Here is a 21,823-nt window from a genome sequence, read left to right as displayed (position 1 = left end):
AATAATGCTATCATTGAAACTTCAGCGTCGGTAAAATACCGCGGTGTAAATTTTAGCTCGTATTTATCCTGGAGCACTCATATTGAACTGACTACTACCAAACACTTAAAAAAACTTGGTCTTCTTAGACGCCGACTACACCAAGCCAACCAGGACACAAAACTACACGCATTCAACATGCTAATCAGGCCTGTGATAGAATACGAATCCGTTATCTGAAACCGTCATTATACCTATCTTGTTAACATGTTGAAATCTATACAAAACAAGGCTGCTCGATTCATCCGTTTCCGTTACTCTCGGTATCAAAGTGTAACAATACTGAAAATATTGCTCCGTCTCCCGCCTCTGGTCATGCGCAGAAAACACAGGCGTTTATCTTTTTTCCATACTCTACCACAGCAACACACCATCCGCAAGTTCACATCTTCTCCCGATGCCGCACACACCGGCATGTGTAGATCACATGAAGAAGACTAACCCATTTTCGCTCGGACAGAACGATACAAATACTCACTTTTGGTCCTGGCTATTGAAGAGTGGAATTCGCTTCCTTCTAGCATTGCGGCTATCGCTGGAACATCATCATTTCAAACAGCTCTTTGGTCATGCTTAGAAAATTCCACTGTAAAATGATATGCGGTTTTTTTTTTCGTTTTTTTTATTGTGTGCGTGTGGGCCGTAACGTTCCGTGGAATATTAGATGACATGTTTTGTAACTTCTGAAGGCGCGATTTTTGTTTTGTTTTGTGAGATTTGCTACATGTGCATTATTTCAGTACCTGTTCCTAGCCATTCTTTCCCCTGTCAACTTGTACCTGCCTTATTAATTTGTTTATTCCTGTCTTCAGCCGTTCATATTCTGTGTTGTATATTGTTAAGTTTTCTTTGATGAATCCCCCCCCCCTACGTAACGCCCGCATTGGGCCTTTAGGTTATTGAAATAAAATAAATATTGTTGGCTTGGATATGTTTGGCACGAGGCCCAAGTCGGTACCCTGTCTTCTAACGCGTTCTTTTGTTTTCGTCTCTGTCTTGAAGGAACGCGCACCGTAACATACTGCAATGGTGCTTGCGTTGAGCGTATGTAAGGTGAGAAACGCGGTTCTAAAATGTCTGTTCACTAACTTGTGCAGTAAACACATGTTTATAGTATTCGCGCAATAGTAAGAGTCACGAGTATGGCAACCGTAACCGCAAGCGTCACGTTATAGTCGTAACTTGTCGCGACAGCGAAGTTGAAATCCACTGACCCTGCCACTAAGAAATACGTGGCGAGGTATGGGTGATGAATAAGTAATTGCGAAGATTGGTTTTCAGTAAACGTTTGTTACCAAGAACGGCGGGTGCTTATACTACCGTAAATGACGGATGCTTGGCGGTGACTCCAATCATTTACTCGCCACATCACAGATCTACACTAGAATTCAACTGGTTTCACCAACTCTTGCTTATATTCTCTCACCCCTACACTGCGACGTTGCCTGCCACCCGACCTCCAGCTTTTCCTCTTTGTCCCCCGCTTCTTTCCCAATCTGCTGAGACGTGCTTCCACTGATGCTTGCTCTTCTTTTTTCTCAATAAATGAAGGCATTCATTCATGCATTCCTATGTGACTGCAGAAAATAGCGTGTCTTTATCTACATAACCACCCTCTCTCTCACCTGGACTCTCCAATCGCAAAACAAGGTTGCGGTGTTGCAAATGGCTGGGCGTCACATATACAATTTTCTACGAATGGCCAGTAGCACGGCGGGCAATTTTTGGTGGGTGACGAGACAGTATATAGAACACCTTCTCTGCAATATCCACACTGAGTGCTCTGCTTCGTGAGCTACTATTAGCCGCTACTACGAAGTACGAAATGAAAGAAACCTAGCTGGGCTGGTCACGGACAACTCTTTTTCGATTCGTGATGCGTCGATATAAGATATATATATTTCTTATATAAGCCTAAATGACATCGATATAAGCGAGGTGAGTTACGCTAGTTCGTTGGTTTTGACTAACGACGCTCTTCACGCAGCACTTTCATCTTATGCGTGTTTGCGAACGGCAATAAAAGACAGGAGGGTAACACGCCTTCCTGATATGAAACATTCGGAATAACTCTTTGTTTGACGGTTAGACATATGTTGAGGGCCCCCGATACGAACCACCTGCAAGTCTGTATCAGCTTGCAAAGAGGAACTCAGATTAAACGTTGTAAAGAGGATAGGCTTTTAATTATCATAAAGATATCTTTATTGAAATTCCTTACCATGAGGTGAAAGCCGACTAATAAGCATTTATATTTTCTGTGTTATTAAAACATCCTGTTAATAAAAGGTTGCTGTGTTTTACAGCCTCCTAAATTAGGGTATAAAAAACAAATTGATGCGGTAAGTGTGTAAACGCAGACGCAAGAAAAGCCCTAGTCCGTTTCCAAGTATTCACTCAATGAAGATGGAGCGCCTCTATACTCTCCCATTGTAGGGATGTCAAGAACAAAACACTTCCAAAGAGTGAGTCACGATTATATCTCATTATTAGGTGAGCTTGCGCTGGAAAGGAAAACGCTCAAAGCGCAACGATGGCTGCGCGCAAAGTGCTTCCTCTGATTCCGATCTACGGATCAAGGCCTCAGTTCGTCAGACTGAAATGCTCGTACATAGCGCGATCTCGGGTCCTCAAATGTGACGGCGAATGTAGGCCAGTATTCGCTTCACGCGCGCAATCTGATAAGATAACGCTCTTTCGCTATTGAATCCGTGACAACATACTGGATATTAGAAACACATGCAGGCGCATCTTGAGCTAACTAATAACTTTGGAACTGTAGTTAGGCGCTAAAAAAAAGCTCAACCCCCCCCCCCCCCTAAAAAAGGAATACAGTTGCTTTCAATATTAGCTGAAAAATAGTGCTTGTCGTTTAAAAAGGGCCTCCAACACTGCACAGCGGCGCCGACATACAGGAAGTTCAAGCGCGAACTATCAAACCAGCGTATCGTGGTTCAATGTATCCCAATAGTCCAGGGGCCAGTTCCACCACGGCTACTGTGTCGGAGCTCATATTTCATGTCAGCATTATTTGTCACAAAATCACAGTATTTTTTCTTTAGATCTTATCATTAGACAGCTAAAATACATCCAGCGAAGGCCTCATCTTAATATTTCAGTACTTTTCGTTCTAACGTGCACATCCGTGCTGATCCATATGTTAAAAAGTACTGAAAATGTACCCAATGCTTTCCTCCAGGCAGCAGTTTTTATTCCTTATGATGACAGGAAACCGAGCCTTATGCCACCAACGCTCAGGCACTTAATCGGGAGCGCACACAATGTTCTCGCACACTTTGTGGGATGTACCGTAGCTCTGAGGTGCTTCTTGTATAATATATAAGAAGCGGTTGTAAAGGCAGTCGTGCAAGGTTGGGCACATGTGCTTAAGCTCATGAAGTTGATTAGTGCCAAGATAACCTGTCCAAGCTTTCACACTTACTTTATAAGAAGTCTACAACACCATCAATATGCCGGCTGCTTTTAACTGCACGAAACAAAACTATTGAAATGATACAAACAATGTTAATATCATTTTATCATTCGAATGTTCAGATTGGTAATCTCTAGATGCGGAGTAAGGTGCGAGAGAGAGAGAGAGAGAGAGAAAACATTTATTTATCATGAGTTTGGGCGACTTCCTCGCAGGGTGAGAAGTTGTTTGCGTAATTAACAAAGCTACGTTAATTAAATTTTCAGTAATGGTTCTTACGTGGCTAAAGAAAATGAGAAGTTTGGAGCCCGTCCTCGGGATTATGCAGCCAATCGAAAAACTTTCGACTAAACATGCTTCTGTAAGAGCCATGCAAACAAACATTTTCCAAGTAAACATTCTTGGAAGCCGTAACTGACGCAGAAAAGGAACATCTGTAAAGCCACAGAAAGAACAGCAGTTCACGACGGGACACAAAGAGGAACCACACACAAACTGCGCTAACAACTTCAAGTGCTGTTTATGTGATAATGAAGCAGCTAGACCGTCAGTCATTCCTTCCAAACCTGTAAAGCCAACCTGACCACATCTAGCCTTTCGGGATGCTGTCATCAATAGTATGGCCCCGCGAACATATTCCACGTGGCCTTATAGTCGCCTTCCATTTTTATTCATGCTGTTTTCTCGAAAGCAAGCAGTTTAAAGTTTTGGTGTCAATGCGGCAGTGTACGTGTGCCGCCGAAAGCTTGCTTGGTCGCAGAAGCGATGCATGACGGAATGATGGTGCAGATTTAGCGCGCCGCTGGCATCAAGACAATGCGCGGCCGCCGAGGGAAGGAAGATAACGAAAGTGAACAGCTTGGTAGCTGCTCACGGAGCCGTGCCGATGGGGACGGTGCCATCATGACGAAATCTGAGCCAGCAATATTGATGGATGCAGCGTTTTTGTATTCTTCTATTTTTCATTCTTTTTTTTACAGCGAAGTCGTTAAGAGGAAGCTTTAACACGGGCCCTACTCCGACTCGGCCTATTCGAATAGATGTGAAACGCCGAAACGCTTTTCTTAGATAACCCCTGGACCGATTTTAATGAAATTTGTTGACTTCGGGAGAGAACGGTAAATTCTAGTGACTATTGGAAGCGGAATTTCTATTTAGGGCCTGAATTTTGGTAAAAGATATTCAACAATTCGAAAGTGCGAAAAGTACACAAGCACGAAGTTTACAAATTATTAACTCCAGATCAAGAACTGATATCGCGGTTCTGTAAACAGCATCCATTAGACAATTCCAAATAAGTCGTTACGCTGTGAACAAGGGTTGTGGAAAAGCTGTATTTCCATATTACAAAATTTTTTAAGATTCATGCGTAATATATCAATTTTGTCTGCTTTAGATGTGCTGCTAGATGCAATGTACATAATTTTGATATCAGTTTTTTTTTTTGCCGGAAGAGAGTTGTAAACTTGATGGTTTCGTTTTCTTAAAATTTGCAATTTTGGACAATTTTGAATAAACAAATGATGACCTAATTCAAGAATTCGAAACCAACAGACACTAGATTTTAAGTTCTTGTTTTAAATGCAACAAACCTTATCAAATTAGATGCAGTGGCTGTCGAGAAAAACGAATTCTCCTTTTACATTTATTTAGATAGGACCACCAGAGCTAAAGCTTCCTCTTAAGGGCTACTTTCTCCACCATCGCGTCCGCGTGTAGAGCCAAATCCTGAAGGTAGCGTAATACCGGGCCGACCCGCAGCGGTGGTGAAGCATGCGTTCAGCGCTCCCCATATGTGGGCTGATCCCGAATGTAACGCCATGCCGGGGAGAGCCCCGGCGGAGGTGAAGCAGGCGTTAAGCACTCCCCATACGTGGGCCGATCCCGAAGACAGTGCAATGTGGGGCCGACATACGGTGGAGGTGCAGTTCAGCATTAAGGGACCCACATACACAGCTTTGCAGGTCATGTTTCTTCACAGAGTGGAAGGGCACTGAGATTTTTTAGTTATCCGCGTTTATCCGGCATGCGTCTGCGATGAAAACAAGAAGCAGGTATGCCTGGAAAATCTAAGGTGGTGGAAGCAGGTGGTAGCGGAGAGGTTAGCATACTCAGCCCCTGCACGTATTCATATCTGCATTGACATGGGTTCGTGGTAGTGATAGCGACCAAAGCTCTACTTTTTCTGCGTACTCTAGTCATTGTGAAACTAAGGATGTGCTTAGCATGCCCAGTCACTGAATGCAAATTGCAGCAGTTACGAGTGGTGGAATCCCGCTGGGGCTGATTGTGAACAAAGCTTCCTTTCTCTGTCCACTCTCGCGATGGTGAAGCTAAAAATGAGGAGGAGGCCTGACGGACACAATGTTGATCGTCACCATAACAGAATGGATGGACGACCTGCGGAAACGACAAGGCACACCAAGTTTTTAGCACTTAATTTGTCCTACAGTAAAACGCTACAATGGCTAGTATGCCCTCATGGGAATGGTAGACCGAACTGCTTCTCACTGCTAACACTGGACTGATACTAAGAAAATACTCCGGCCGCAGGCACCACGCCGCATTGAAATTAGCAAAACAATGTCAGTTTATAAACTGATATTGCCAATTATCTGGTGTCCTTCTTGTGTGTGTGGAGGGCATAAAGGTCCTGGCAATGAAATGGTAGTATTTTCGTTTTTTCTGCAGTTGCACACAAACAAAATTCTTTGAAGTAATGCGACAGCAATCTACCGGCGGAGAAGACCAATCCACAAATTAAAAATAATTGCTGGTTTCAGATCTTCCAATTTACTTTGCGCTTAGCTACCATCTGTTATATTTTTCTTTTTGTGCTCTTATAAAGAAGAAAACTCCACATTACTACAATATCAACAACCGTACACAAAATAGACTGGCTTTGAAGCTGTGACCACGCACCGCACTTTTCTACATTTAGCACATGTTGTATTGGGCAACACGTTTGAGCAAAATGATTAGGTTTTCTGTCAAAGCACTGTGACAGGCGGGTAAAACTCGTTGTCATGCCCGGCCGAAACAATACCATCTGAAATCTTATTTACTTATATTCATTTTTGAAAAATCACTACAACCCTTTATACATTTGCTTCGTATGAGTTATATACTAGCTTGCCTCGTCAATCTCAAAAATCTATTCTCTTTTCGGGAGATGGCATACGTGAAAAACGACGCAACATGACAGTAAAACATACAGCAAGGCTCTATCCAATTATTGGCGAAATAGTGCACTGAGAGCGTGTCGACTAGCGTGCGAGTGAAAGTTGAATTATGATAGTTGTCAGCTTGTGGTGCCTTTAGCACGAGCGAGTAGTGTTAGCAATGACATTGGTGTGAAAATGGTCAGCTCAGTCTGCGATTTGTTCATGTGATCTCCGCATTGAACGTCGCAGTTGTCACGATGAGAGTACTTCTGTGACATTATCAGACCAGTGGGCTGGGAAGGCTCGAGTGGTAGCTCACCTTGAGGAGTATTAGGTAACAATTATTAATATACATACTTTGAGATGATGAAAAAGATGCAGAAACACCACTGGTGTTGTCTAACTATTCGTAAACAGGCCCCCCAAATTTCAATTGGCCCACCCCCAAACATTAGATAGGCCCACCCCCAAATTTCAAGTTGGCACACCTTCAAATTAAAATTGGCCCACCCCCCAATTTTAAGTCGGCCACGCCCGATTTTTTTTCGCCCAGCCTTAAACTTGGAGTTGGCCCATCCCCAATTTCAATTGGGCCACCCCTAATTTTCAAGTTGGTCCACCCATGAATTTCCATAAATCGTCCCCCGAAATTCCAGTCGACGCACCCCAAAATTGAGGTGCCCACCCCCATATCGCCCCCAAGTTCAGATTGACCGACCCCGAGATTGCCCCCACATTTAGGTAGGACCAACCCCATATCACCCCCAAATACAGATTGGCCCGCCTCCACAACACCGTCAAATTTATATTGGCCCACTCCAATGCCACCTGCAAATCGAGGTTGACCCACCCCCATATCAGCCCCAAACTAATGCTGGGCCACCCCTCGATCACCTCAAATTTAGGATGGCCCACCACAAATCATACCCCAATATAGGTTAGTCCACCCATCACCTTCCCCCCCCCCCCCAATTCAGCTTGGCGCAGCCAAACATCACCCCCATGGTTAGGTTAGCGCGTCCCCATGTTACCTTCAAATTTAGGTGGGCCCACCCCCATATCATCCTCAAATCCAGGTTGGCCCACCCCCATATCAGCCCCAAACTTAGCCTGGCCCACCCGTCTATCACCTCAAATTTAGGATGACCCACCGCAAATCACTCCCAAATTTAGGTTAGCCCCCCTACCCCCCTCCCCCTCGATTCAGCTTGGCCCAGCCCCATATCACGCCCATGGTTAGGGTGGCCCACCCCCCATATCGCCCCCAAATTTAGGTTCTCCCACCCCCATATCATCCCCAAATCCAGGCTGGCCCACCCCCATATTCCCCCAAACTTAGGCTTACCCACCCCTATATGACCTCAAATTTAGGTTGGGCCACCCCCATATCAGCCTCAACTTCAGCTTGGCTCACTACCATTTCACCCCAAACTTAGGTAGGGCCACTCCCATATCATTGCTAAATTCACCTTGGCCCAAATTTATGCTGATGCCACTTCCAATTTCAAGTTGGTCACCCCAACCCTTTTTATGAAGACCTATATATTTATATGGGAAATCCGTCAAGCTTTTGGCGTTACAGGTACGATATTGCACGATTTTGCTACCAAATTGCTGGGGTACTCGACAAAGAATGCTGCGCGTTAAAAGCAAATGCACCGAACGAAGGACATTTATTCAAATGGTTTTTTACGGCCACACCTACGGATTGATACCACTTGGCTGTAGGGAACACATTAACAGTAGCTACTAATCCAGACGCTGCACATCTCCTAGTTGGTGCATTTCTTATTTGGATGAATATTTAGAAATAATTAATGTTCGCGCAGCGACTCAGCCTAGCAGACCCTTTGTTCCACACGAATGTTGCATAGGAATGGCACTGGCCACCGGGTAACATCGTGGCACAGCTGGACGTCATTCGCTCGGAATGTGTGCCATTAAGGACAGCCGAAAGTCGAAGAAAACGGACCTTCCAGAAGAACGCAATAAGAATAGCCATCTTGGTTCTTGCAGGTTCCACGCTACAAGCACGAAAGTTATTTTTTTTCATAACACAAAGCCATGCGCAAGCTTCTAGTTAGGTTATCCAATGAATAAAACCTTCATAAAAGCGATGACTTAACAAATGAACACGATACTGCTACGTTTTATGAAGGAAAAACAGAAAGCATAATATTTCAAGAGCACCACAGGAAAACCAGAACCGAAAGCAATTCTTGAGTTTTGTGTTTATGCCATTTGGTAGGAGACTATGAGCCCTATGCGGCTTTCAAAAAATGCGCAGCTGGAAAACCAAAACCGAAAGCAAATCTTGGCTTTTGTGATTCTGCCATCTAGTGAGAGACTACAAAACTAGGTCCTATGCTGCTTTAAAAAAAAAACGCTGCGAAGGGGGAATCGAATCACGGCCGCCCGTGATGCGGGACGATAGGTGCTCGCTATTCTACCGCTCGGCCACGGCTACCGAGGCTTCGCCGAGGGGTACGCTTATGTTTTTATAGATACCACGGCAATTTTCACGACAGTGTTGCAAAAATCGCTTTCGGGAACAGTCTTACGCCATATGTGGAAAGTCGAGAGAGGCATCAATCGAAAGCTGAGTCTCCGGACTACATACGCTGCACTGCGTATTACGATAGACGGGATAGTTTTATTACAGTCATCGTTCTTGCCTCAAAAATCGAGCACAAATTTTCGTCGTTTCCATAGGCTTCCATTGCTAAAACTTTAAGTGCTGTGGGAACAAAATTTTTACGTGCCATAGAGTGATCACTGCATTTGGCTCGTGTGGACTGTCATCCAGAACACGTTTGTCACCTGCGTTTTTCAATAATCGGCCTGCAGCTTTTGTTATTCGCAAAAAACCCGCTCGTTCCATTGAAAACGCGCTAGCTTCGTGCCGGGCCCGCTTGGGGCGCTAGTTGGTACGTGTCCAGAAAAGCTGGATATGGTTCATTGAATCGCCATTTTGAAGCAGCAACCATTCCAGTCCGACGTGAAAGTCCTGATTGCCTTGGATCGGACGCGGTCAATACAAGTACAAACCAACATCGCCACGGCCAGAGGATCCACAGCGGCTGAACATCGACTACTGGAAAGACGGGTGGGTGTCGGTGAAACCATTGCACAGATGCACGTGGAGCGAGAACATTTGACGCGTCTTTGAGACGATCCCAACGAGACTGGAACTTCTGCGCAAGATTCTACAGTGCAACTACCATTGCAGAGCGATTATGGACGACCTCGGCGTTGTTGGCAGCGAAGGCGCTCTCCGCCCGTGTATTACCAACGAGCCGAGACGGTGCAACAAGCTACAGTAATGCAGTTGGTCACATTCTTCGATGCCATTACCAGTGACAGCGACCAGCAGCTCCAGCTGTGGACCCTTCTTCTAAAGTCGGCTGAGCGGCACCTCCCGCAGCAACAAGCACGGCGATCTGCGTCAGCGTATAGCCCGCGTACTCAAGGACGCACTATCATGCTTCAGACTACGGAGTTTTCGACCCATCAAGTCCAGGGCCCAAGCGCAGGGGCCCTTACAAAACACTGTCTCCGAGGCTTCGCCCACCGTGACTTCCACCAACCAGTAGCTTGTGGTGAGCTCCACTGCGCCCGCATGCGGAAAAGGCATCACTGGTTGTCGTTCCCTTTCCTTCACGCACGGTCGCATTTCGATGGGCGCGAACCCCACAGGATTCGCGGCTTAGAGGCTGGACAAGTGAGCAATGGCGGCGTTGTTGCAGCCCTTGATTCAGCCCTTGCAGTTCTGGATCAGGAGATTCGTGATCTGGGTGCACATATTCTGCTAGGTCTTGACCTCATGCTCATTTACCAGGGGCTCCAACGAAGCTACCTTTGCCTTCACAGCTTCCACGCAACCAGCCACGGAAGCTCGTGCAAGTTCCTGGCCGCACTCGTAGTTGTGCTGCCGCTCATTCTGCAAAGCATCGAGCTTTTTCTTGGTAGGATGGCAGGATACAGGGTGCAGGATGAAAGCATGAATGTACTAACACATCCGTGTGCAGCAGACGTCAACCTGGATCGACAAGAAATATTTAACGCACCACATGAAGCAGACGTTAGCCAGGATGAACACGACACGTTCAGTGCAGTGACGCAACCCTTCAGCGACGAAGCGGTGGAGTACGCGGAAGAAAACTGCGTGTATGCTCCCACGCGACCGGACCAAGGACACCGGTGCCTCATGTCGGGTGCGTCCGAGCTCAGCTTCGTCCCATGGGAGGACGCCCAGCAGTGTTACGACAACGATAGTGGCGACGGTGACGACGACGGCTTCTGCGTGCCGACAAAGAGGGATTTCCCAACACACAAAGTTGATGTATTGCTGAAGTACTGTCGAGAGAGGCGATCATTGGCGGAAGAGAACAACAAAGACCACAAGCCACCGCCACTATCGCCAAAAAATACAATAGACGAGACACCACCACCTTCGCCCGGCTTTCTTCTGGAAAGCGATCCTGAAGACGATGATAGCGACGCGAACACAGTCACAGCCCGGCGCTCACCATCCTTTTTCGATATGGCCGTTGCGACTCTCTACGAAGACTGCATGAAACGTGGCGGTGCCATTGGCACTCCCGTCGTCAGAAGTGTCGGAAATACGTATAGCATGCTGCTTAGGAGGAGGATGAGTCTCAAGAACCTTACTTGCGACAGCGTCTCAGAACTGAGTGCTCCAGGGGCAGAATGGATGCAGCGGCAGCAGCTGGAAGCCTCCTCGCTGTCGAAGGCATCCAAGAAACTAACTTACATAGAAAAAGCCGACGACGTAAAAGGTTCGAGCTCAATTTCTCCAGATACTTCTCTGATTGAGTGCGTGGTTATTGAAGCTAAACAAGCCAACCAGCACTCAAGCATGGTAACCACTTGCAGCCCTCCAAAAGTGCCTGTGGAGCAGCAAGAAAGTGTGGATTTTAATAAAAGAGGAGTGACTGTTGAAGACCGTGACAGGCGCCTACTTCGTACAAGCGATATTACAGACCTTGATACAACTGCTACTGAGAAGGAAGATAATGGTGCTCGAGATAGAAAGGAGGCCACTGAATCCTGCACAAGCTGTGAAATGCCACCAGACACTGGCAGATGTCATCTGGCGCTGGAATGTCTTGGAAACGAGCTTGCAGCCGCAAGGAAGACAATCCAGAAAAATACGGGCCTGCAGGCATCCTATCGTCGTCTCCAAATGAAGTAGGACCAAATCTGGCTGATGATCTTTGCACGCACTCTGCACATATATATTCCGTGCTTCGTTGACATCGTAGCCGGTCATACCATCGTGATCTGCAAACTAGGCATACGAGCAGGAACTGAATACTCTCCATCCAACATCAGCGTGTGGATCCTGCTTCCCAAGCTGGGCGGTGTTGGAGCGCAACTGACAGCCACTGCTATTTTGTGTGGCACATGGATTACTGCTGTGGAGGAAGGTGGGGCTACCGCGATGACCAACTGGTGGACGAGACGGCGCAAAAATGAGCTTGGAATGCTGCGCGTGCTTTGATGACGCCATGAGATGTGCGAGCGGTCGGAAAAGATCGTAGACATTTTATTGATTTAATAGTATTAGGCCACAGGAACAATTGATACGTTTGTGTACTAGCTGCATTGAATAATCGCTTTTGTTTTTTTAATGCCCTTATTTGATGGTATAAACCAACTATGAATTGACGCGCAGGTCTCGGGGATATCTTTTAAGCTGCCTGCGTAAATCGCAGAAAGCATGACACTGTAACCTGTCGTTGATATCATCGTCGTCCGCCATAGGATCCACTGCAGCTATATCACTTCCGCGCACTGAGGAACATGTTTTCATCCCGTCTAAGAGTATCTGTCATGCCAACTACTACCAAACTATTATGTAGTGCAGACCGATTTTTAAAAAATGTATCATGGGGGTTTTACTTTTCAAAACCGCCATCTCAATATGAGGCAAAACGTAGTGGGGAACTCCGGATTAATTTTGCCCTCCTAGCAATCCTTAATGTGAGCCAACATCTAAGTACACAGGTGTTCTTGCATTTCGCCCCTATCGAAAAGCGTATTCCGACGGATAAGTCCGAATTTTATCGAGGCGAATTGTTCTTAAAGCGTTTAGCTGAATGCTATATAATATTATTTTAGAGAACATGTTAGGCCCTATACGTACCATATACTTTAGGTCACATTGCTGACCCCTTTTCTCAATAGATGTAGACAGAAAAATGTGACAGAAGTTTAGTTACAGAAAGGCAGAGAGGTCGCTCAGCATATGTAGGTATCAGAAAAAAATATATTCTATCATTGTTTTCAGCATTTATTCTTCTTTTTGTTGAAGTTACTGCTCGCCCAATATCATTATGCTCGCTTTTTTCAAATTTTTACTGTTTCTTTGCTCAGTTTTAGGCATTGTTAGATAGTAAATGTTTTGTGGAACAATAACGCTTCAATCAAGCACAATAATTGTACTGCAGAAGATTTCCTAGTTTGCGCACTAAATAGTGAAAGAAAATTCTTCGCATTTGCGCTTGCTTAGATGATGAGAAAAATGTTGAAAAAATTTAAGTTCCGAGACAATTGTTCTTTCAGTGAAAAAAACGTCTATTACACAACTAAAATGGAAGAAATACGAATTTTTGGACTCATTCAATAATCATCAGCAGGGTACTCGTCACGATAAACACTTTCTTTTCTTTTTCTGGTTTGTTTCCTAGCCTTTGAGGGTTCTTTTGTGTACTGCTGTGTAGCCCTTTCGATGGGATAAGGTCAATGCTGGTCAATGCTATGTAACCCATCCACTGACTAGCCTCCTGATGCAATTCTGAATATCTTCAGAACGCTGCATCGGACAATGCTGTCACCATTAAATGTGACAGCGACAACCAGTGTAGCTGCATTCAATATCTCAAGTGCAGGCGACACCTGAGCGCATTCTGCTGCTTTCTAACAGCTGAACGTTCCGACCGCAGATTTCGCACATTGTGCATAAAAGTTCCATGTGAAGCAATCCGTACCCATGGTCACTAAATGTCAGCATTCCCCCCTCCACTCACGCTGCTAAATGCGCGAGTTTTGAAAACGACGTGCGCCTTGCGTTGGGCCCCGTTGCCCGGCGTTTTGAGGCAAGAACAACATTTCTTACCATGACGGGCCAACGTATACCGATTTCCGTAGAGGTGGACGCTCCTACAAACCTCACTTTTGTGTGTTCATCTCTTCAGGTTTAGAATTGTAGGCTCCGACGAAGAAACAAATCACTGTGTGCAAAAATATGACGCCGAACTAATCCACAAGTAAGCAATGTGCTCCATACATAATACTATAGGCACAGTTTGGGTCTCGACTTGGCTCTTGAAAAAGCTACTTGTTATTGTTGTTGATTTTGCAACAATAAATCGACAGAAAAGCCATTACTTCAGCAAAAAGAATACATTATAACACAGTTTTAAAAAAATCTATAACAGTTCCAATGTTTGTTGATAATACGAATGTATGTGATTTAGTTAACCACAAATTTCGAATAATAAAGCCTAATTATTATGGGAAACGTGGTCGCGTACAGGAACTAACAAAATCGGCAACAAATAGTCGCAGTAATTAAACCAGGGTGAAGAGATATGAAGGCAGTTTGCGAAGTTTCGCACGGGAATATATAAGGTCATGTATTGTTTACTTTATGTATTGATGATGTGGTATACGTAATAATTGCAGTGCATAACTTATTATACATGCGGATAACACCAGCATTTTTTTTTCAGGTAATAACCTATATAAATTTTAGTACAGATATAATGGCAATTGTAAAGTACAAAAAGTAGCAGTATGGTCGTTACCGAATGGCGTAAAGATTAATTACAGCAAAATAAAGGCAATTATTTTGAGACCAAACAACAAAGAAATCCTTTCACATGTAGATATTGTTTTAAACGGTCGTAGCATTTAACTTGTTTGTCATTTTAAGCACCAACGAGCGGCCTTTTCTGCAAATATGTCCTAAGATAGTCACATAAGACTGATCCAAAACATTGTTCGCAAAACAGGAATAGTCGGTCGCATCAAATACCTTCTCTCGGGGCAGGTGAAATTACTTATTTACAATTCCTTATGTTACTCTCACTTGCTGTGTACTGGACTGCGGCATCAGGACGTTTTCTTAGCTACAAAAAATAAGTGCAATGTAAGAACAGTTCATTCTGTACGCTTATATTACCTCTTTTAATTAGCACACACACTGCTGATCTATTTATCAGTACTTCCTGCCATTAGAATTCATAGCATTATATGCTAAGTATGCGACGGTCCAATTTCTCGGTATACTTTGCGGTGTTCTTTGCATCTTAGCCCTTCAGCACCTCAGCAGTGTTGGCAACCAGATGCGTTGAGTTCTTGACCAGGTTGGAGCGGACGACGGTCTCTCCGTCCCAAATCTGGTTGTATTTGGTTGTAAACTCTGTGTCTCTTCTGTGCTGCTTCGACGTAGTGGTCCCTCCTACCGTCGTTGTTGTGTGTCTGCACAAGCTGCCAGACCGGGAGCTCAGTACTCTGCATCCAACAGTCACCAGCATCTTAGAAGTGTGGATTCTGCTTCTCAAGACAGCGGGCTCGGAGTGCAAGGCGTAGTCACGGTATTTTTTGCCTGTCGCGTGATGTTCTGCTGCGAAGACTCGTGGAGCGTCCGAGACAGCCTGCGGTTAGACCAGTGGACGCCAGTGGTGGCCTCACACGTTGCGTATTCCTTCATCGCGCCGTCTTATGCGCACAGAATGATGTTGATCGTAAAGTTTTTGTCTGTTTAATAGAACTGGCCCACACCTTCCATTCATACGTAAGTGTAGTCGTCGCATAGTATCTTCACAATAGTCATTCATTGCGCTTATTTGAGACAATAAAAGAAACGGGAATGGACGCGCGAATCTTGCAGATACCTTTTTAGGCTTTCTGCGTAAGTCTCAGTAACCGCGATGACATGAACTTATCGCTGACGTCATCATTGTTGTCAGCTATGATAGCCACCCCCACTCGATCACTTGCGTACCGTAATGTATAGGGAATAACAAAATCTCAATAAAACAAAGTGACACACATGGAGTAGGTGTACGATTAGAAAACATGCGAGGAGCGCCTATAGTAGCAATAGAAAATCGCCGTAGTGGCAAAGTATCTAGAAGAGTCGTCTGATTGAGTAACGAGGACAAAATTTTCAGTTAACTTCTGTGGTCTTACGCGCCAAAACTAAGATCTGTTTATGAGACACCCCATAGTTGGAGGTTCCGGATTAATTTGGTGAGCTGGGCTTCTTAATTCACCGCCCGCTTTAATCTAAGTACACGAGCGTCTTCTTTCTTCTTTCTGTTTTTCTTTTTCGCGCTCCGCCCTCTCCGAACTACGGCCGCCGCAGCCGGGAACGAACCCATGACCTAGAGCTTACCGGCGCAACACCATTAAACTAACGCGACAGGCGGCGAAACAACGCAGAAATACGTCAGTTTTTACAGCGAAGGTCCACATGGCTAGCTTCTGGAAAAACTGAGTTCGTCTATCGAGCCGTACAGATCGAGAATTTCCCCCCATACCTTGACCGATCACGAACATAGTGCAATACCAGGCCGAACCACGGCGGAGGTGAAGCAGGCGTTAAGCACTCCGCCAAATTGCAAACATAACTATAATATCTTAAGCCCTAATACAACCTGTATTAGATATTAAGTTGACAGGAACAGATACTACACTTTGACGCGCGTCGGCTATGTCTACGTTGGTTTTCGAGTGACCTCACAACCACTACTGCACTGCGGGACGTCGACCAACGCACGATCGCCTAGACTACAGAGGAGAAGTGTGTGCCCTCGGAGTGCGGTGAAGTGCGTGTCTGTCCTACGTGCCGGGATTCGTTAGCGAAAGCCGTCGTGCCGCGTTTTGCAAGAATAGATGGGTATGTATACCCCTCGTCTTCCGAGGCTCAACATCGTGGATGAGCGACTAGTCGCACCTCGTCTTCCATTTGTGTGCATACCGCGTATCAAGGCCGGCAATGGACAATTCGCCATTAAAGATCCCACATACACAGCTTCGCTGGTCATCCACCTTCACACAGCAGAATAGCATGGAGGAGGAGGAGGAGGAATAAACTTTTATTGTAGAACCAGCACTTTATGATGGCCGGGCCTACGCCTCCCACGAAGGGACGTCGAGGGCTTGCCTCGCCGCCGCCTCGCGGGCGTGCTGGGTCGCCCAGGTTTGGTCGTCGAGGGCGGAGCTCCACAGAGCCTGATGCAACCTCGACGAGAGGGTCGTGGTGTTAGTCTGTGCGTACTGTGCTGGGCACTCCCATAGCATATGCGAAAGCGTAGCAGGGTGAATTCCACAGCACCGGCAGTTGGGGGTAGTGTAGACGTCCGGAAATATAAGGTGGAGGCGGGCGGCGGGTGAAGGGTACGTGTTTGTTTGTAGTAGACGCAGGGTGGTAGCCTGCGCCCGGCTGAACTTTGGGTGAGGCGGGGGGAAGATTCGGCGACTCAGGTAAAAGGCCTTAACGAGATCGTTATAAGTTGTCAGACTGTCCCTGGTGTCCAACTCATCTCCAGTGACTCCGGCGCGGTTGACTAGGCCTCGCGCAATGGAGTGGGTCACCTCGTTGAGATTGGGGAGGTGTGGGTGGACAGGGCCCGCATGGGCCGGGATCCATGTTAGGGAGATTATGCTGTCTTTAGAGTGTGGTGCCTGGCAGAGGATGCGAAGAGCTTGGGGAGAAATACGCCCTTTGCTGAAGTTAGTAACGGCTGAGCGAGAGTCACACACTATGGTGTGACAGGTGGGATCTAAAGTGGCCAGGGCGATGGCCACTTCTTCAGCCGTCTCTGCAGTGGGGGTAGTGACGCTGCAGGCATGGTGTAGGGCTCCATCGAGTGTGGCAACGGCCACAAATCGTGTGCCATGGGAGTATCGGGCTGCATCAACAAATGTGACGCCAGGTACGTTGGCAAGGGCTTTTATGATAGCTCCGGCCCGAGCTTGGCGCCGGGCCCTGTTATATTCAGGGTGCATATTTCTAGGGATAGGGTCTATGTAGATCCAGCTACGGATGTCGGTCGGGATCGGTTGTTTGGGGCCCTGTTGCTGATGGTAGGTGAAGCCAAGCGTGGACAGAATAAAGCGCCCCGTTTCAGTATGGGTGAGCCGTTCAAGCTGAGAGCGTTGTTGGGCTTCAATGAGTTCGGAAAGGTTGTTGTGAACTCCCAGTTGGTTGAAGAGTTCAGTGCTGGTGCAATGTGGGAGACCAAGTGCTTGCTTGTAGACCCCTCGTATGAGGGTGTCGAGCTTGTTCTGCTCAGCCCGGTACCAGTTGAGGTACGCAGCAACGTAGGTAATGTGGCATATGACAAAGGATTGGACGAGTCGGAGAAGGCTTTCTTCTTGCATGGAATTGTTTTTTTTTTCTTATTACAAACCATACGGTAAGTATGGTTCGTAATCTGTAAGTACCGTGTGGACAACAGAATGGCCTTGAAGCGGAAGAATCAAGGCAGAGCCATTTTGACTGATACTACAAGCACTGCAATTGTGCGAGTGACCGGCTTTGTTCTCCGCCAAATCACGCAGAAAGATAAATATCCATATTCCATCATATATTCCTCGTCATGAGAATAATGATTTTAAATCGACGCTTTATTTTTCTACCTCCTCGAGATTAGGCGTGTCGACGTCGTCTGCCATCCCGAATAGGAGCTGCTCGTTTGGAACCAGTTCCCCCCACGCTGCAGCCCGATTGGCATCGAACTCTTGCCTGTAATTGCCTAACAGCACTTTTTCCCGCTTCCCTCGAGCTATGCAGAGCGTTGAGACGCTTGGCGCATGAATGGTTTCCTATAGCTGCTACGGGTTCTAACGTCCTAAAACTCCACAATGAGTTACGAGGGAAACCGCAGTGGTGAGAGCCGTAGCCTTTTAAATGAGCAAACATTTCTATACCTACCCAACGAGAAATTGGTCCGTCACGTAAGACAATGAATGGCTCATACCCCCGTAAGCAAGCAAAACATGAAATGGCTCATACCCCCTAAAGGCAGAGGCTACAAGTGCTCAGCAAAGTGAAGCGAACAGTGCATACATTCATTGGAATCGCGCATAAAACACACAAAACACCGTACGTTTCAACAAAGAACGAGCTCAAAACAAGCATCCGTACCATCAATAAATCATTACATACTTCCCTCAGAAAATGTACTGGTGATTTCGCAATAGCTTCGATAAATTAACCTTAGTTCACCTTAATTAACACCAAAGGTCATGGCTTCGACTCCCACCAAAGGTACAGGCTTGGATTGCGGCATGGAACTCTATCTTAAACCTACCTTATCATGTTCGCAAGAAAAATGGTATGCGAACGATCGATGAGGGTTGATAAGGGGTTATACTGGTCGGATCAAGTTCCATAACATGGCTAATGCACCGGGCTCAGCAACCACTCAGCAACGACTCAGCAATACCACCACGGTCATCGTGCTGTTTTCCGGACTGAAAGTTTCCTCCTTCGTCCGCTACGGAGGCGCTCTCATCAGGTGCGCGTTGTACAGAAAACAACTTGACCTGTGCTTCCAATGCGGCAGACTGGGCCACCGCATGGACGTGTGCCCCAATCCGCAGGACCGCATCTGTAGAGGCTGCGGCACGGCCAACCCAGGTCTCGACCACCAGTGCAACCCCCTTTGCCAACTTTGCGGGGGTGAGCACTTAACGGCCGATAAGAATTGCAAGGCTCGCTTCAAGACGCCATATATAGTCAAGAGACGACGCTGGGAAAGACAACGACAACAGGAAGAATTTCTAGGATCGGAGGCTACGAGGGAATCCGTTGGACGCCGTTCCCGAGATACCAGGCCCCGTTCACGCTCGAGGGCCCGCTCCAGAACCAGAAAGTCCAGATCACGGAGCCGCACACCCGGACCGGCCCGAACCAGATCCAGGAGCCGTACGCGTTCGCTTTCCCGCCGCAGCGGAGTCGGCCCGGCGGTAGAAGAGGCCACCAACAAGGTGAGCTGGGTAGACGCGGTCAAAGGCTCGTCGCGCCGCGGCGGAACTGAGGAAACTGCAGCTTCTAAAGAAATAGCAGAAATGAGACGGGAAAATGCGCAGTTGAGAGAATTAATCTCACACCTCACGAGAGAAATCCAGGAACTTAAGAATAGTCGAAGGGTGGACATATCTCCCCATCTGAGTACTTGTAGTGCAGGTGCAGCTGCGGTAACTCCTAATAATAGCATGGAGGAGGACGACAACCCTCCGCCACCTAAGAGAAAGGCTCCAGCCGTTAGCAGCCAAACCGGATCACAACTGGCAGACCTAGGACAGAAATTAACAGAAATGCAAAATGTACTCAAAGAACAAGCGGAAGCCTCGGCAACCTCACGCTGGCGGTCTCGACCATAATGTCGAGAATTGACAAATTCGAAAGCAACGTGGCCAACCTAAGTCTTAGAGTAGCCAAGCTGCAGCCAGTAACCACCGCAGGGGCCCCCATAACTGGGGTCGCATCTAATCAGTTCCACGACATCCCTGTAAACAACGCAGGAGCATCTGGGGTCGTTCAGACCTCCAGCCCTCGACCAGACCAAAATAGGCAAGCACGGTAAAAGAGGCGCGCTGACGATATGGCAGTGGAATTGCAGGAGTTACGCCGCAAAAAAAGCGGTCCTGCAACAACACCTTAAAAACAAATCGAAACCCGATGTAATAATGCTACAAGAGACACACGAATTAGCAAAACTACCCGGTTACCAAGCCATCGGTCCCCCATCCGGGGAGAACCAAGCGGTAACTACTTTGGTCAGGAAAGGCTTAGTGGTCGTTCGTCACGACCTTAAGGTAGCGCAGATTGAACAAGTATTCGTAGAAATTATACCTAAAAGCAAAAGCCAAAGCAGCACGTTTATCCTCAATCAATACAGCAAGCCAGCGCACATACGACAGCGCTTTCTAACCCTTTTTAGGAGGGCCACCGACATCGCGGGCTCCCATCCCCTACTAATCGGGGGAGATTTTAACGCCCCGCACGGAGCGTGGGGCTATGCCTATACAAGAGCCAAAGGCAAGGCTTTATGGCAGGATATACAGGAAACAGCCCTGACCCTCATCACCTACCCCAGCTCCTCCACCAGAATGGGAACAGGGCTGACAAGAGACACCACGCCCGATCTAACATTAGTGAAGAACGCAAGAGGCACAAGTTGGAATAACACGTTCGAAGACCTTGGTAGTGACCACAGAATTCTCGAAACGAAATTATTGGAGAATTTAACGGTCGAACCCAACAAAACGTTCAAATGGACGGACTGGGACCGGTTCCGCAAGAATCGAGCCGGAATGACGCACGCGCCCATCACAGACATTCAACAATGGGCCGAACAAGTGATGGCTGACGTCAATGAAGTTACAAAGACCGTGACGCCAGAACTTCCCGTCGAGAAGATCGACAGCCGCCTGGTGCACATGTGGGAGGCCAAACGATCGCTTCAAGCCAGCTGGCAGAAACAAAGACACAATAGGAAGTTGAGGAAACGCATAGCGTTACTCAACAAACAAATAAAAGAACACTGCAAAACTCTTAGTAAACAACAATGGGATGAGATCTGCAACGAGATAGACGGACGGATTGGCACCGGTCACACATGGCGCCTGCTCCGACACCTGCTAGACCCGACCAAGACCAAGGCAACACATCGGGAAACCATGCGCAAGCTAATACATACACACACCAAGGACGAGGAAGAAATCCTTTCCGAACTCTGAGACAGATACGCCCCGCACAGCCCGACTATTCAACACGGCGAATACACGGGAAATCCCAATTTCTCTCTGGACAGAGGCTTTGGCGAAGCGGAAATCCGGGCCGCTTTGCAAAAGCTCAACAGCAAGTCGGCCCCGGGACCGGACGGCGTAACTAATAAGACCCTTCGTAACTTGGACAACGAGACCATCTCCGAACTGACCAAGTACATCAACGATTGCTGGACCCGAGGATGCATCCCTGACCAGTGGAAAAGAGCAAAAATGGTGCTCATCCCCAAACCAGGGAAACCCCCAGATCTGGCCAACCTTCGACCCATATCCCTTACGTCGTGCGTCGGCAAGTTGATGGAGCACGCCTTCCTCACCCGTATCAACGCACACTTGGACGACGTGGAAGCCTATC

At 46.9% G+C, this 21,823-nt stretch overlaps 1 protein-coding gene and 1 pseudogene across 2 annotated transcripts in view; both read right to left on the bottom strand.

The window, feature by feature from the left end:
* The window catches only part of Idua (alpha-L-iduronidase), a 368,620-nt gene that overhangs the window by 116,826 nt on the left and 229,971 nt on the right, over positions 1 to 21,823 (bottom strand). The gene's annotated exons all lie outside the window — the stretch shown is intronic.
* LOC139055046 (U2 spliceosomal RNA) lies at positions 16,204 to 16,383 on the bottom strand (annotated as a pseudogene).

This window comes from Dermacentor albipictus, chromosome 1, assembly GCF_038994185.2.
Source record: "Dermacentor albipictus isolate Rhodes 1998 colony chromosome 1, USDA_Dalb.pri_finalv2, whole genome shotgun sequence".
NCBI lineage: Eukaryota > Metazoa > Arthropoda > Arachnida > Ixodida > Ixodidae > Dermacentor > Dermacentor albipictus.
Note: the sequence above shows the minus strand (reverse complement) of the source record. Positions and strands in the feature narration are given on the sequence as shown.